Source organism: Natator depressus, chromosome 2 (genome assembly GCF_965152275.1).
Source record: "Natator depressus isolate rNatDep1 chromosome 2, rNatDep2.hap1, whole genome shotgun sequence".
Lineage (NCBI taxonomy): Eukaryota > Metazoa > Chordata > Testudines > Cheloniidae > Natator > Natator depressus.
This window is the reverse complement of record NC_134235.1, coordinates 22,826,006-22,839,669: the sequence shown is the minus strand read 5'-3', so window position 1 is coordinate 22,839,669 and position 13,664 is coordinate 22,826,006. Positions and strand designations below refer to the sequence as shown.

Here is a 13,664-nt window from a genome sequence, read left to right as displayed (position 1 = left end):
GTTTTGATAACCTTTAGCTTAACATTATATATGACACCATGATCACCAGTGGGAATCAAATCTGGGACCTTCAATATCACCAGAGCTAAAGCAGTAACTCCATTAGCAATTCGTGAGAACCAGGCTCTCTCCTTCATATGAGACCCAATCCAATACCCATTCAAGTCTTTGAAGAGAATCCCAGTGACTTCAGTGGGCATTGGTTCCAGCCCTTAAGACAAGCCATGAGAAAGAGAAATGACCACATGCACTCAGCTGGTGTATTATACAAGCGTAATTCTAGATAGAGTTAGTAATAGAATTACATATGCATTTTATCCAGACAATGGCTAAATTACCAGATTAGGTGAGGCAGAATGTGTGAAAACATTAACAAATCCGTCCTAGCTTTACACTAACCATTACAGTCTTATTTGCAATAGCTGCCTGCTAAACAAGCTGATTTTAGTTTTTTACTCATTATAATTATTGCACAGAACAGTTAACATTAAAAAGTTATTGACTCATGGTTATCAATTAGATAACTGTAATTTTCTGCTCTAACTATAGGAAAATACTGCAGTATTTCTGTACTACTGTGTAATAAATTCAGACCTTTTTATGGTGACCATTGTATACTTATGGATTTGTTCTTGTTTGAATGCTTGGGGATTTACATAAACAACTCTCCTGAATTATACCAGCAGTTATGCATGTCGGCCCCAATTAAAATGAAAATACACCCCTTTGTGGTTATCTGCCAGGCATTTTTAACAAAGTGTTTAGAAAATGTTTCTATGCCAAATCACTGTAGTTTTAGTTTCAAATAAAAACTACAGTGCATATAAAAATAAGACATTAATATGAACCATTAGTAGGGAAAAGACTATGAAAATTGTAGCTGGATTTCTAGTTGAGGTCAATGGAAAGTAATAAAAAGACCAATAAAACATTAAGGAATCATCAGCATGATAAGGCCAATGGATAGAAACAGAGAGAAATCTGCAATCACAACTGTCAGCAAGGCAGATTAATGATATGACCAACTTTTTATTTTTTTTAAGATTTCCACTTTCTCCACTGTCTTCACCTCCCTTCATTTCCCTATCTGTGATGGGGTGTATAGACCTCACACTGATAGGAGGCTCCCTGTGCTAAGACAGCCCCACCCCTGCTAATCAAGCAGGGTAGGGAGGAGAGCTTTAAAAGAAGGAAACTGCAGTCAGCAAGGGGAAAGCATGGAGGAGGGAATGGCTTCTGCAGGAGCAGGAGGAATCCCCCTGCCAGAGACCCCCCCCCCAGTTCTGTGGTGCAAGCCCAGCAAGGAGAGACTGATTTGGCTACCTGGCCAGAAGGACTCCAGTAAAGCTGCTACGTAGGCACTCTGAAGTAAAGTGGTGCTGCTGACCTTCTCTCTTTTAGTTAACCCCGGGAGGGGCTTGTTCTCTGAGTTTGAACGCTTGCGTTTCTCCACCTGTAAACCTAGTAAGAGGGCCCACTGCAAGGACTAAAAGGCTGGGGCCTGGACTGAGCTGACCCTGTGGTGGTAGCTGAGTGTGACAAGGTGCTGTGACCCCACCAGAGGGGCATCCCAGAAAGACTCTTTTACAGCATCACTTTGAATTTGTATGAAGGAAGGGGAGAGGTCCTCGTGCAGTAAATGAAGAATCAAAGCTAGTAACATTTCCATTGTTTCATAGCCAACAAACCCCAGTCATCAGCTTCTTGCTGTAATCTCTGACTGAGTAAAAATTCACTATAACTTTCAGCCCAGTCATTTGGTAATGAAATTCTACTTAAGAATTCAGGACCCCATTTCTTTGTACAGTCTTCTACATGATGTTTCAGCACATTTGTGCCTATTAGCGCCGAGACTTGTTGATTCATATGTTGGTCTGGACAAACCAAGATGACTACCTCATGTTGTTTGTTAGTTCATCTGTGAAAGTCGGGGAATTGTACCTTCAAGGTTATATATCCGAGGTGTGTAACCATTTGCCCTCCAGCTATGGGCCGCGAGTGAACCACCCCTTCTGGGAGGCTTGCCCCCAGGCCCCACCCTTTTCACTCAAGACCACCACCCCCACTGACCGGAAGAACCCCAGCCGGCTTGCCCCAGCTGCCCTAAGCTGCCCACTGGCCTGCACCGGCCGGCCTGCCCTCCAGACCAGCCCAAGTCGCTTCGGGCCACCGGCCCAAGCCCTGAACTACAGGCCACCAGCTGGAGCTGAGCTCCCACCAGCTTCAGGGGAGTTGGGGAGCGAGAGCGGGGCCTTGGGGCAGAGCATGGGCGAGGCCACAGCCTGGGTTAGGGGAGGTTTAGCCATGCCTCCAGCCCATTCTATCTGAAGTATATTGCCAATAGACTGTAACTTTCAATAAGATAAATGCTCATAATACAAAGTTTCACATGTGCAGGTCACTTGAAAAATAGTATCTATTAGGCAGATACTCTTTACCCACATAGGTAAACATAGCCATGACAAACAAGTCCCACTAACTGCTGGATGGCCTCACTGAAACCGATTTGAGTAGTGTCTATCTCCTGAATCCATTGACCCCGCGACCTTGCTTTGAGAGTTGTTAGTTTCTTTTCTTTCTGGCTCAAACTTGCTCTGATATGACTGTCTACATGTCAGTTGCTGATGTACTAGGTTGGGGTTAGGAGAATTCTCAAAATCATTTTGAAAATGTCCTATTTGCCCACAGTTAAAACAAAGGATTTCTTTTGTTAAATCTTAGTATTGCTTGTTTATTACATTCTTTGGGTCTTTGAGGAGTGAATAGCGTATCTGAAGGGATGTTTCAGTACTTGGCTGGGTCATCTGTAGTGCCACCCACTGCTGTTCAGCCTGCAGATATTCCTCCTTCCAGTGTATTGGAGTGGCTTCTTCATGGACACTGGAAATATTTTAAGATGCCCTTATCAACTGAAAACTACTCCTACTCATGGCCTTCCTTTTTTCCTTCTAGTTCTTGTCCACGTTTTCTCTTTTGTTTATTGCAGTACTCCATTTCAATGCTGTGGGAAATAAACTTTCAATAATCTTCTTTTGACTTTGTAAGATATCTCACTGTCTTCCCCCATCTCTTTGGCTTATGCTCACCAGGTAAAATAATCTACTTCTCCACTAGGTCTCAGTGAATTGCTGAAAAACATTTCAGTTTACATTTCACATCAGCCACAGTTTCACTGGAAGATCTCAGCACCTGCTCTAACAAATGATGTTGTATGTCTAGAGGGAGACTCACAGCAGGAGTAGAGGCTCCTACTGGATTTCTGACCATAACAGGTGTAGCATGTGTTAACCACCTCGCCTGTCTATCACCCAGAGGTGTAACCTCAGCCCATGTTTCAGTCTTGAACCTCCCATCAGAATACACAATATCCCTGATCTCTGCACTGAGGTACTCTGGGCACAGAACCAGTCAATATTAAAAAGAAATCTAACTGGCTTCAAAGTGAGCTTGATAAATGTATGGAGGGCATGATTGGCTGCATCTCATTGTAGATTGTAGACAGTCTCATCCTATCTGCAACAGCTAACAGCAAATATCTCTAACGGCTGGAGACAGGACACTAGATGTGGAGGGCTCTGAGTTACTGTGGAGAATTCAGAGTAGCAGCCATGTTAGTCTGTATTCGCAAAAACAAAAGGAGTATTTGTGGCACCTTAAAGACTAACAAATTTATTTGAGCATAAGCTTTCGTGAGCTACAGCTCCGATGAAGTGAGCTGTAGCTCACAAAAGCTTATGCTCAAATAAATTTGTTAGTCTCTAAGGTGCCACAAATACTCCTTTTCTTTATGGAGAATTCTTTCCCAGGTGTCTGGCTGGTGGGGTCTTGCCCACATGGTCAGGGTTTAACTGATTGCCATATTTGGGGTCGGGAAGGAATTTTCCCTCAGGTCAGAGTGGCAGAGATCCCGGGAGGGTTCGTCTTCCTCTACAGAATGGGGCACACGTCACTTGCAGGTTTAAACTAGTTTAAACGGTGGATTCTCTGTAACTTGAGGTCTTTAAACCATGATTTGAGGACTTCAGTAACTCAGCCAGAAGTTATGGGTCTGTTACAGGAGTGAGTTTGTAAGGTTCTGTGTCCTGCAATGTGCATGAGGTCAAACTAGATGATCATGATGGTCGCTTCTGTCCTTAAAGTCTATGACTCTAAATAAAAGAATTAGTTTTCCCTTCCCATTTTCCCTTTCTGTAATGACCACAGCCAGAGGTTCCCTGTGGGAGAGTTAACAATATCACTAACCTGCTGCAAAACGCTTCAGAGTTTGGGAACACCGCTTGCTTTCTGCTCCTGTGGCTCAGTTTCTCCAAACACACACAGGGCACATGGCCTTTTTGTAAAGCAACTGCCCTGACTACTTGCCACATCCCAGCCTCCCCACATCTTCCCAGGCCTGCTATCTGGAGTCTTCTTGGTCCCTCCTGTTACTCAGCCCCTCCTTCCTGCCCCTCTTCTATCCCAGCCCCACAAAGGGGCATCACACCGCGAGCTGGATCACAGTCCACTAGCTTCACCTCCTGGCTCTGAGCTCAAAAGTACTCACACACACTCTCACCCTGCTTTGCTGCCCAGATCCCAGCCCATACCCATTTGTCTTCCCCCCACACTGCCCCCATCTCTGCTACTTGGCTCAACTGGGGGCATGGAGGAACATTTGGAGGGGAAGCAAATGGCAATGCCAGATGGCTCAGGCCAGCCCCATGCGTCCCATTTTCAGTTTAGGGAAATAAGGTCACCCTACTCTCTAGGCAGGGTGGGCAGGGAGATGGTGGGCAATCAGGGAGTTTGGGGTGGGTCTGGACCTTGACTATACCTTGATCAAAAAATTTGGACCTTGATAAAAAATAATTGACTATCCCTGCATTAAGCTATGAAGTGGTTCATTTATGGATTTGTTGATCTCAAAGAAACTAATACAGTGATACAAACACAGAAAATTCCTTTAGAAATATGCCACAGAGATGAAGAAAAAAATCCTCTGACACATGGAAAATGGAGAGAGTTTCAGACGCATTACCAAACTCCAATTTTTACAGCTGTTCTTCTACTGTATTAAGACTTTTTCCCCATGATTTTTTAAATATTTTATTTATAAATTTACTATTTAGGTAAAAATTACTCATAAATTTTATGGACCAATTCATAAATCACATGTATGCCAGTGGTTTGAATAAGAACATTTTGATTTAAAAAATGAGAATTATATAAAATGAACATGGCACACACTGAATGGATTAACAGCTCCCTAATGAGTAGGTCTCAATGTAACTAAACAGGGAATCATCACGGAGCAGATATGTTTCTACTAGGGTCCTAAAGGGATCAGTTCTTGGCCCTATGCTGTTTAATATTTTTATCAATACCCTGGAAGAAAACATAAGATCAGCACTGACATAGTTTGCGGATGACACACAAATTGCGGGAGTCATAAATAATGAAAAAACGAACAAGGAGTCCTTATGGCACCTTAGAGACTAAAAAAAATTTTAGGGCATTTATTAGCTTTCGTGGGCTAAAACCCATTTCATCAGATGCATGCAGTGGAAAATACAATGGGGAGATCTAGATAGATAGATAGATACATATACAGAGAACATGGGAAAATGGGTTTTGCCATGCCAACTCTAACAAGACTTATCAATTAAGGTGGGCTATTTTAAGGAGGAGAAAAAAAACTTTTATAGCGATAATCAGGATGGCCCATTTCAAACAGTTGACAAGGTGTGACTAGCAGTAGGGGAAAATTAGCATGGGGAAATAGTTTTTAGTTTGTGTAATGATCCATTCACTCCCAGTCTTTATTCAAGCCTAATTTGATGGTGTCCAGTTTGCAAATAAATTCCAGTTCTGCAGTTTCTCATTGGCATCTGTTTTTCAAGTTTTTTGTTGAAGGATTTTGACTTTTAGGTCTGTAATTGAGTGTCCAGGGAGGTTGAAGTGCTCTCCAACTGGTTTTTGAATGTTATGATTCTTGATGTCTGATTTGTGTCCATTTATTCTTTTTCATAGAGACTGTCTGGTTTGGCCAATGTACATGGCAGAGGGGCATTGCTGGCACATGGCAGCATATATCACATTGATAGATGTGCAGGTGAATGAGCCCCTGATAATGTGGCTGATGTGATTAGGTCCTATGATGGTGTCCCCTTGAATAGATATGTGGACACAGTTGGCAACGGGCTTTGTTGCAAGGATAAGTTCCTGGGTAAGTGTTTTTGTTGTGTGGTTGCTGGTGAGCATTTGCTTCAGGTTGGAGGGCTGTCTGTAAGTGAGGACTGGCCTGTCTCCCAAGATCTGTGAGAGTGATGGGTCGCCCTTCAGGATAGGTTGTAGATCATTGATGATGCGCTGGAGAGGTTTTATTTGGGGGCTGAAGGTGACGGCTAGTGGCGTTCTGTTATACTTTCTTTGTTGGGCCTGTCCTGTAGTAGGTGACTTCTGGGTAATCTTCTGGCTCTGTCAATCTGTTTCTTCACTTCAGTAGGTGGGTATTATAGTTTTAAGAATGCTTGATAGAGATCCTGTAGGTGTTTGTCTCTGTCTGAGGGATTGGAGCAAATGCGGTTGTATATTAGAGCTTGGCTGTAGACAATGGATCGTGTGATGTGATTTGGATGAAAGCTGGAGGCATATAGGTAAGTATAGCGGTCAGTAGGTTTCCGGTATAGGGTGGTGTTTATGTGACTATTGCTTATTAGCACTGTAGTGTCCAGGAAGTGGATCTCTTGTGTGGACTGGTCCAGGCTGAGGTTGATAGTGGGATGGAAATTGTTGAAATCATGGTGGAATTCCTCATGGGCTTCTTTTCCATGGGTTTTCCAGTGGTTCCATTAACCCACCCAACAATATTGTTAATTGAAGGGTTCATGTTTAGTCCATCCACCTGGAAACAGTCAGGGCACACCCTGACCGTTGTGTAGGAGCAACACATTGCTCCATCCAAGGACGAGGACCAGATATGAACCCTGGGAAGTTAATTAAAGGACAGTAATCGTGGGAAGCTTCCTTGGCCTGGCCTCAAGGCCTGAGAATTAGGATTGTAGTAGATAGAGGCTGGAAAATAAGAATATTAATCAAAGTCATGTATTCCTTTGTTGTGTCTTTTTGCGGTGGAAGTAGGTAATGCGCAGGGGGGAGAAATATAATAAAAGGGAAGGTGGAAAGCTGAAAGGCGGCAGCCCTTTTCAGCTAACCAGCTTGCTTGCTTGGATAAACCTGTGTTCTGTCTCATCATTGAACCGCCACAACTGGCGCCCAAACGTGGGGCCCTCAGCACTCACCTCGCCCGGCAAGGGTTTCAGACGCGTCACTCATCCGCTTCGCGGATCCCGGTGAGTATTTTTCATTGTGGTAAGTATGGGAAGCTCCCTCTCTGCTTTGCAAGTGCAACACCGCAATGAGCTACAGTATCTGCTGCGTAAGGCTCAGCATGACTGCCCCGCTCGAGAACTCACTCTCCTGCTACAGGAGGTGAGTGCCCAGTGCCCGTGGTACCCTGAAGCCGGAACCCTTAAGCTAGCGGACTGGGAGCGGTTGGGCCAGACATTGCATGAAGAGCCTCGGGCGCCCGTGCAGGCTTTACATGCCTGGCACCTCTGCCGCGATGCGATACAGCATGTTGCCTCGGACAGGCCCTCCCTCGCGAGGCTGGTGATCTCGCCACGCCCGTCGGCTCCTGCAGCCACCCCCCCTCCTACCGATGCAACACAGTGTGTCGCTTCGGAAGAACCCTCTCCCGCACCAACAGAGGGGCTGCCGATTTCGCCACCGCCGTCGGCTCCTGCAGCCATCCCTCTCCCTGCTTCGCCCCCAGTGCCTTTATTACCACCGCCTCCCTTACCTTCCCCGCCAGAGCCGGTCTGTGATTACCATCCCCCCCTGAAACCCCATGCTTCGGGGCCCCCCAGGGGGTCGTCTGCATCTGCTCAGAGGCTTTCGCTGGTGCAACAAATGGTGCACGCAGCGAAGGCTCGCTCAGATCTTACAGCAGAGGAGCTGGCTGAGCTGGTCTCGGTTTGTCCGGTGACCTGGCAGAACGATGACCAGGGCAACCCGGTTGGAACCTGGGTCAGTTTGCCTTACTCGGTGATTAGAGAGGTAAAGAAAGCAATTCGCGAGTTCGGTCTGACTAGCACGTTTGTGCGTGGTCTCATTGAAGGGCTAGGTAGTGGATACTCCCTGATCCCTGAAGATTGGAAGGCGCTGTTGCGCATGATGCTGTCACCCAGTCAATATGTTATTTGGATTAGTGAGTATCGGCAGGAGGCGGAACGCCAGGCCCAGATTCATAGAGCGGAAGGTATTATTTTTGAGCACTTGGCAGGGGAGGGACCGTTTGCTACCGTTGAGATGCAAACTCAACTCCCTCAGGCCCTCTTCCCCCTTATTTCCACCTGCGCCCAGCATGCTTTCCGGAAGGTCCCGGATTCAGGCAAGCCTACTAAAAGCTTTGTTAGTATCCGTCAGGGTGCATCAGAGTCCTTTCTGGATTTTACCAACAGATTGCAGGAGGCTATCCTCCGACAGGTGGATAACGCTGCGGCAGCTCAGGAGATCCTGTTAAAAATGGCAGTTGAAAATGCAAATGAGGATTGCCGCCGCGCTCTCCAGACGGCGCAAGCCTCTGGCATTTTAGAGCTCTCAGACATGCTACGGGCATGCCAAAACATCGGCACACAAGCCCATAAAGCTGGACTTCTGGCTGCCGCCCTGAAAAGAACCGGAAAAGAGGGGAAGCGTTGTTACCGCTGTGGCAAGGAGGGTCACTTCCAGCGGGAGTGCCGCTCATCAAAGGCACCCGCCCGACCCTCAAAAAAGTGCCCCAAGTGTCGGAAGGGCTATCACTGGGCTAATCAGTGTCGTAGCGGGCCGGGAAACCGCACGGCGGGTCCCCCCCGAACCCAGGGCCAAACGGGGGTGTTTCCCACTCAGACAACCGTTCCTCTGCCTTAAAATCCATAGACTCTATGAGGGCGGCGACTGCTGGAAGTGCAGGGCTTGATTTAATCATGCAGGAGGACACTGATTTTCGGCTGCCAGGGGAGGTCTGCGCCATACCTACCCAGGTGACGGGACCTCTCCCTGCCGGCTTTGTGGGTCTCGTTCTCCCTCGCTCTCATGCTGGGAAACAGGGCTTTTTTGTCATCCCCGGGGTCATTGATGCCGATTACACCGGCATTATTAAGGTTCAGGTGTGGACTCATCTTCCACAGTCGCTCCCGCGTGGACGATCAATTGCACAATTGATTTTAGTCCCCTATCAGGTGCCAGCTGCCGAGGATCGAACTCGGGGCAGAGGCGGCTTTGGATCAACGTTGTCTCACTCGCCGTCTCACAGCGCGTCCTCTCCACTTGTTGCTCTGACAATGTCAGTCCGCCCCTCGAAACCTCAGTTAACACTTCTCTTAAATGATGTTCCTTTCACAGGGCTGGTGGACACTGGAGCTGACGTTACGGTGATTCGTGATCCAGAGTGGCCGGTTAGTTGGCCTACGGTTCCTTCTACAGAGTTGTGGGGGATCGGGGGTAGTAAACCCGGGCGACAGAGTTTGTCTTGGGTCACAGTCTCTAAACCGGGAGGCCGTACCCTTGCTACTATCCGCCCTTTTGTGCTCCCTGTCCACCTCAATATTTGGGGCCGTGATTTACTTACAAAACTGGACACCACCCTCGATATTAATATCTAATGGCTCAAAATCCTCCCTCACCCACATTGCCCTCCGCATTGCCCTTGGTATGGCAATCCTTAGAGCCCGTCTGGATTGACCAGTGGCCCCTCCCTCTAGAAAAGCTAAAAGCGCTTCAATCGCTTGTGCAGCAGCATTTGCTGGCACAGCGCTTGGAAAGCTCTACTAGTCCCTGGAACACCCCGGTGTTCGTTATTAAGAAAAAATCTGGTGCATGGCGGCTGTTGCATGACTTAAGGGAAATAAATAAATGCATCCAACCTATGGGCCCCTTGCAATATGGATTACCAAATCCAAATTTAATTCCTCAAACCGATCAGCTCTGTGTATTAGATTTAAAAGATTGTTTTTTCACCATCCCCCTTTGCCCACAAGATCGCGAAAAATTCGCGTTCACGGTGCCACAATATAATAATCAGCAACCCTCTCAAAGGTATCAGTGGAAGGTCTTACCCCAGGGAATGCAAAATAGTCCAACCTTGTGTCAGCTTTTTGTGGATCGGGCCCTCACCCCTTTTCGTGCCCGGTACCCTACTCTAAAGGTCTACCATTATATGGATGACATTTTGCTTAGTGGTCCCCAGGTCACGGAACAACAGATTGAATCTTTGTCTCAAATCCTTGGCCAAAATGGCCTGTTGGTGGCACCAGAAAAAATCCAACGCTCTTATCCCTACCACTACCTCGGCCATAAGGTTTTACAAACCTATGCTGCTCCGGTTCGTCCGGCACTAACTCTACCTCAACCCCTAACCCTTGTTAAATTACAACAGATTTTGGGTCATTTAAATTGGATTCGGCCCTATTTTCGTCTCCCCACCTCAATGCTGCAGCCGTTGTTCGAGCTCCTACGTGGAGCCCGAGCACCGGGTGCAGTTATTGCCATCACTAAAGAGCACATTGCCTGCATTCGACAAATTAATGCAGCATTAAGTCAGCAGTTTGTGGACAGACCCCCTGAGGTCCGTCCCCTACGGCTGATTCTTCTTGCCACCCCTCATACGCCCACTGCGGCTCTGTTTGTACCCCGTACGTATACAGCCGTCTCTATCATAGAGTGGCTGTACCTCTCCTCCACTCCTCCTCGGAATATTTACCCATATCTAGATGCCCTGTCTGATCTTGTTCGTAAAGCCCGCCACCGTGCAGTGCAACTTACTGGCACTGATTTAGTTGATATTGTGTTCCCCTTGTCCCGTAGTGAATTTGATTCCTTGTGCCACACCTCTTTGGCTTGGCAGGTTGCTCTTTGTGATTATGTGGGAGAAATTTCTTATAATCCCCCAAAAGATCCTCGGTTGGTAATTACCCAAAAGGTGCCTCTAATTGTTCATCGTCTTAGCCGCTCTCAACCCATTGTTTCTGCTGTTACTCTTTTTACTGATGGCTCTCCACATCGAGGTGTAGTCACCTATCAATCAGGTGACCCCCCTCGTTGGCGTTCTCGTTTTACACTGCCTCAGCGTTCCGCACAGCGTTCAGAACTGGCTGCTGTTATTTTAGCCTTTCAACTTTTCGCTGATTGTCCCTTTAATTTAATTGTGGACACCCATTATGTTTATCAAGTGATTGATCATTTACCCCTTGCCCTCATTACCCCTCAGGTCGATGCGGACCTCCTTCGCCTATTTTTGTCTTTGCAATATCTTATTTCCACTCGTAATTTCCCTTATTTTGTTGCTCATATTCGCAGTCATACCCCTCTGCCTGGGTCACTCACTGAGGGCAATGCACGCGCTGATCGCGCGTTACGTGGTCAGGTAAATTCCCTCTTTTCTGACCCCATTGAAAGCCATGCCTTTTTCCATCAGTCTGCCTCTGTTTTGGCCCGGCAGCTTCACATTCCTGCTGATCATGCACGTTCCATTGTTCGTTCCTGTCCCCACTGTGCCGCTGCTGCTCCTACTTTTTCTTATGCCGTTAACCCCAGAGGTACTGCAGCAAATCAGCTATGGCAAATGGATGTCACTCATGTGCCACAGTTCCGCCCCTATTCCTTTTTACATGTTTCTGTTGATACTTATTCGGGATTTCTGTGGGCAACCCCACAGCGTGGGGAAGCCACTGCTAAAGTTATTCACCATTTGCTAGCCTGTTTTTCTGTTATGGGTCGCCCAAGCCAAATTAAAACGGATAATGCCCCAGCTTACTGCTCCACAGCCCTCTTCACTTTTTGCGCCCAATGGAACGTCCGTCTTAAACACGGCATCCCTTATAATTCCACGGGCCAAGCCATTGTTGAACGTGCCAATCGCACGCTCAAAACCTTGCTTGATAAACAATTAAAACAAGGGGAGCTGCGTCTCCGAACCTTAGGAGACATTCAACAACAAATGCATATCCTTTTGTTTACTTTAAATAATTTAACGCTGAACGCAGATCAGCAGACCCCCGCGGATCGCCATTTTCACAAATCTGAGGTACTGGAAAGACCGCGTGTCTTTTACCGTCAGCTGCCCGATCCGCAGTGGCTGGGCCCAGTACCTCTAATCACTTGGGGTCGGGGATATGCTGCTGTGTCTCTCCCTGCAGGACCGTTGTGGGTTCCAGCCCGGTGTGTGCGACCGGCACTGAAACAGCATGGCGTGGCGCCAGGGGCTGTCGAACCCCATACCGGAGTTTCAGCTGACCTTGGAGGAGAACGTGGTGCCTCCCGGGTCGACAACGGCGGGACGGAAACGGAAGAGGCGTAGCGTCCCAAGCCAGCCCGTGACATGGGGAGCAGTAAAAGCATTGGTCGCGGCGGCTCAACGAAGACTGGCAGCAAATCAACAGCCAGAGACTCCTGAGACTTTGTTTGTGGCGATTCTCGCCCAAATCACTGCTAATTCTGTGCTGATTGTATGCCTTTTGTGCCTGCTATTTCCTGTAGGGGTTGGCTCGGGAGCGCTTCCCCCGTTACGGGCCCGAATGACATATAACATATGGGAAAGATTGGCTTCAATAGCAAATGTTACCCACTTTTGTTTGTCTGATTCTGTAGCAGCCGGAGAATTGTTAGGTACATGCCTTATACCAGTATGTCATCACCCTGAGGAAATAGGGAATGAGACAATGCTCGCTGCTTACGCGAATCTCTCTTCCCAGTACTCTGGCATGGCTAATTGGGGCCCGGCCAACTATACCTTGCCTCACACGGCTATATCCCTCCACACACCGTACCCGGCCGGGGCCAACAATGTCACCTGTGCGCGTGTGGTTAACTGCACTAGTACAAAGGTGCCCTTGGGCTGTCGGCAAATTCCTCAACCCCTCTTAAATTGTTCCCGCGCTGTGAATGTTTCATACAATTATGGCCATATCTTCCTACCATCAGGGTGGTTTTTTACCTGTGGCTCACGCACCTTTAGTTATATTCCTGCAAATTTAAGTGATGGCACCCTTTGCTGTCTTAGTAGAATGACGCTTATATTGCCTTTTGCCAGCCAACGGCACAGTAAAAGAAGTGTACCCCTTTCAGATAATTGTGTTGCAGATGTTGAGCTTTTTAGTCGCGCTGAGTATACTGCCTTAGCGGCCTCCATTGTTGGGGTCCCCGCGCTTGCCACTTATACAGCCAGAACCTTAAATACCCTGGCGTGCTTTGCAGCGAAGGCAATTAACACAACATCCCAGGCAATTGCCCTACTTAACGCAGAGCAACACGAATTAAGGGATGCAATTTTGGATAACAGAGCAGCCATTGATTTTCTGCTCTTAAAACATCACCTAGGCTGTTCCACGTTTCGGCATATGTGTTGTTTTAATTTAACTGATAATAGTCGTTCCATAGAATCTAGACTGGCCGAGTTGGCCAATCTTACGGCACACATACGTCAAGATGTGGGGTTTGAGGGCTTTTGGAATTGGCTTACAGGTTGGCTGCCATCTCTAGGATGGCTGCGACAACTTTTCGGTTATGCTGTGTTTGTGATCATTGGGCTTATTTTTTGCTGCTGCTGTGTACAATGTATTCCCTCTTTGCTAAGGCTTTGTAGA

At 47.3% G+C, this 13,664-nt stretch overlaps 1 long non-coding RNA gene across 1 annotated transcript; it reads left to right on the top strand.

The window, feature by feature from the left end:
- Positions 1-7,193: 7,193 nt before the first annotated feature.
- Positions 7,194-13,074, top strand: LOC141981283 (uncharacterized). Its single transcript, XR_012637716.1, has 4 exons — positions 7,194-7,331; positions 9,427-9,479; positions 11,380-11,446; positions 12,219-13,074. It is a non-coding gene; the product is annotated as an uncharacterized LOC141981283 (long non-coding RNA).
- The last annotated feature ends 590 nt before the right edge of the window (positions 13,075-13,664 follow it).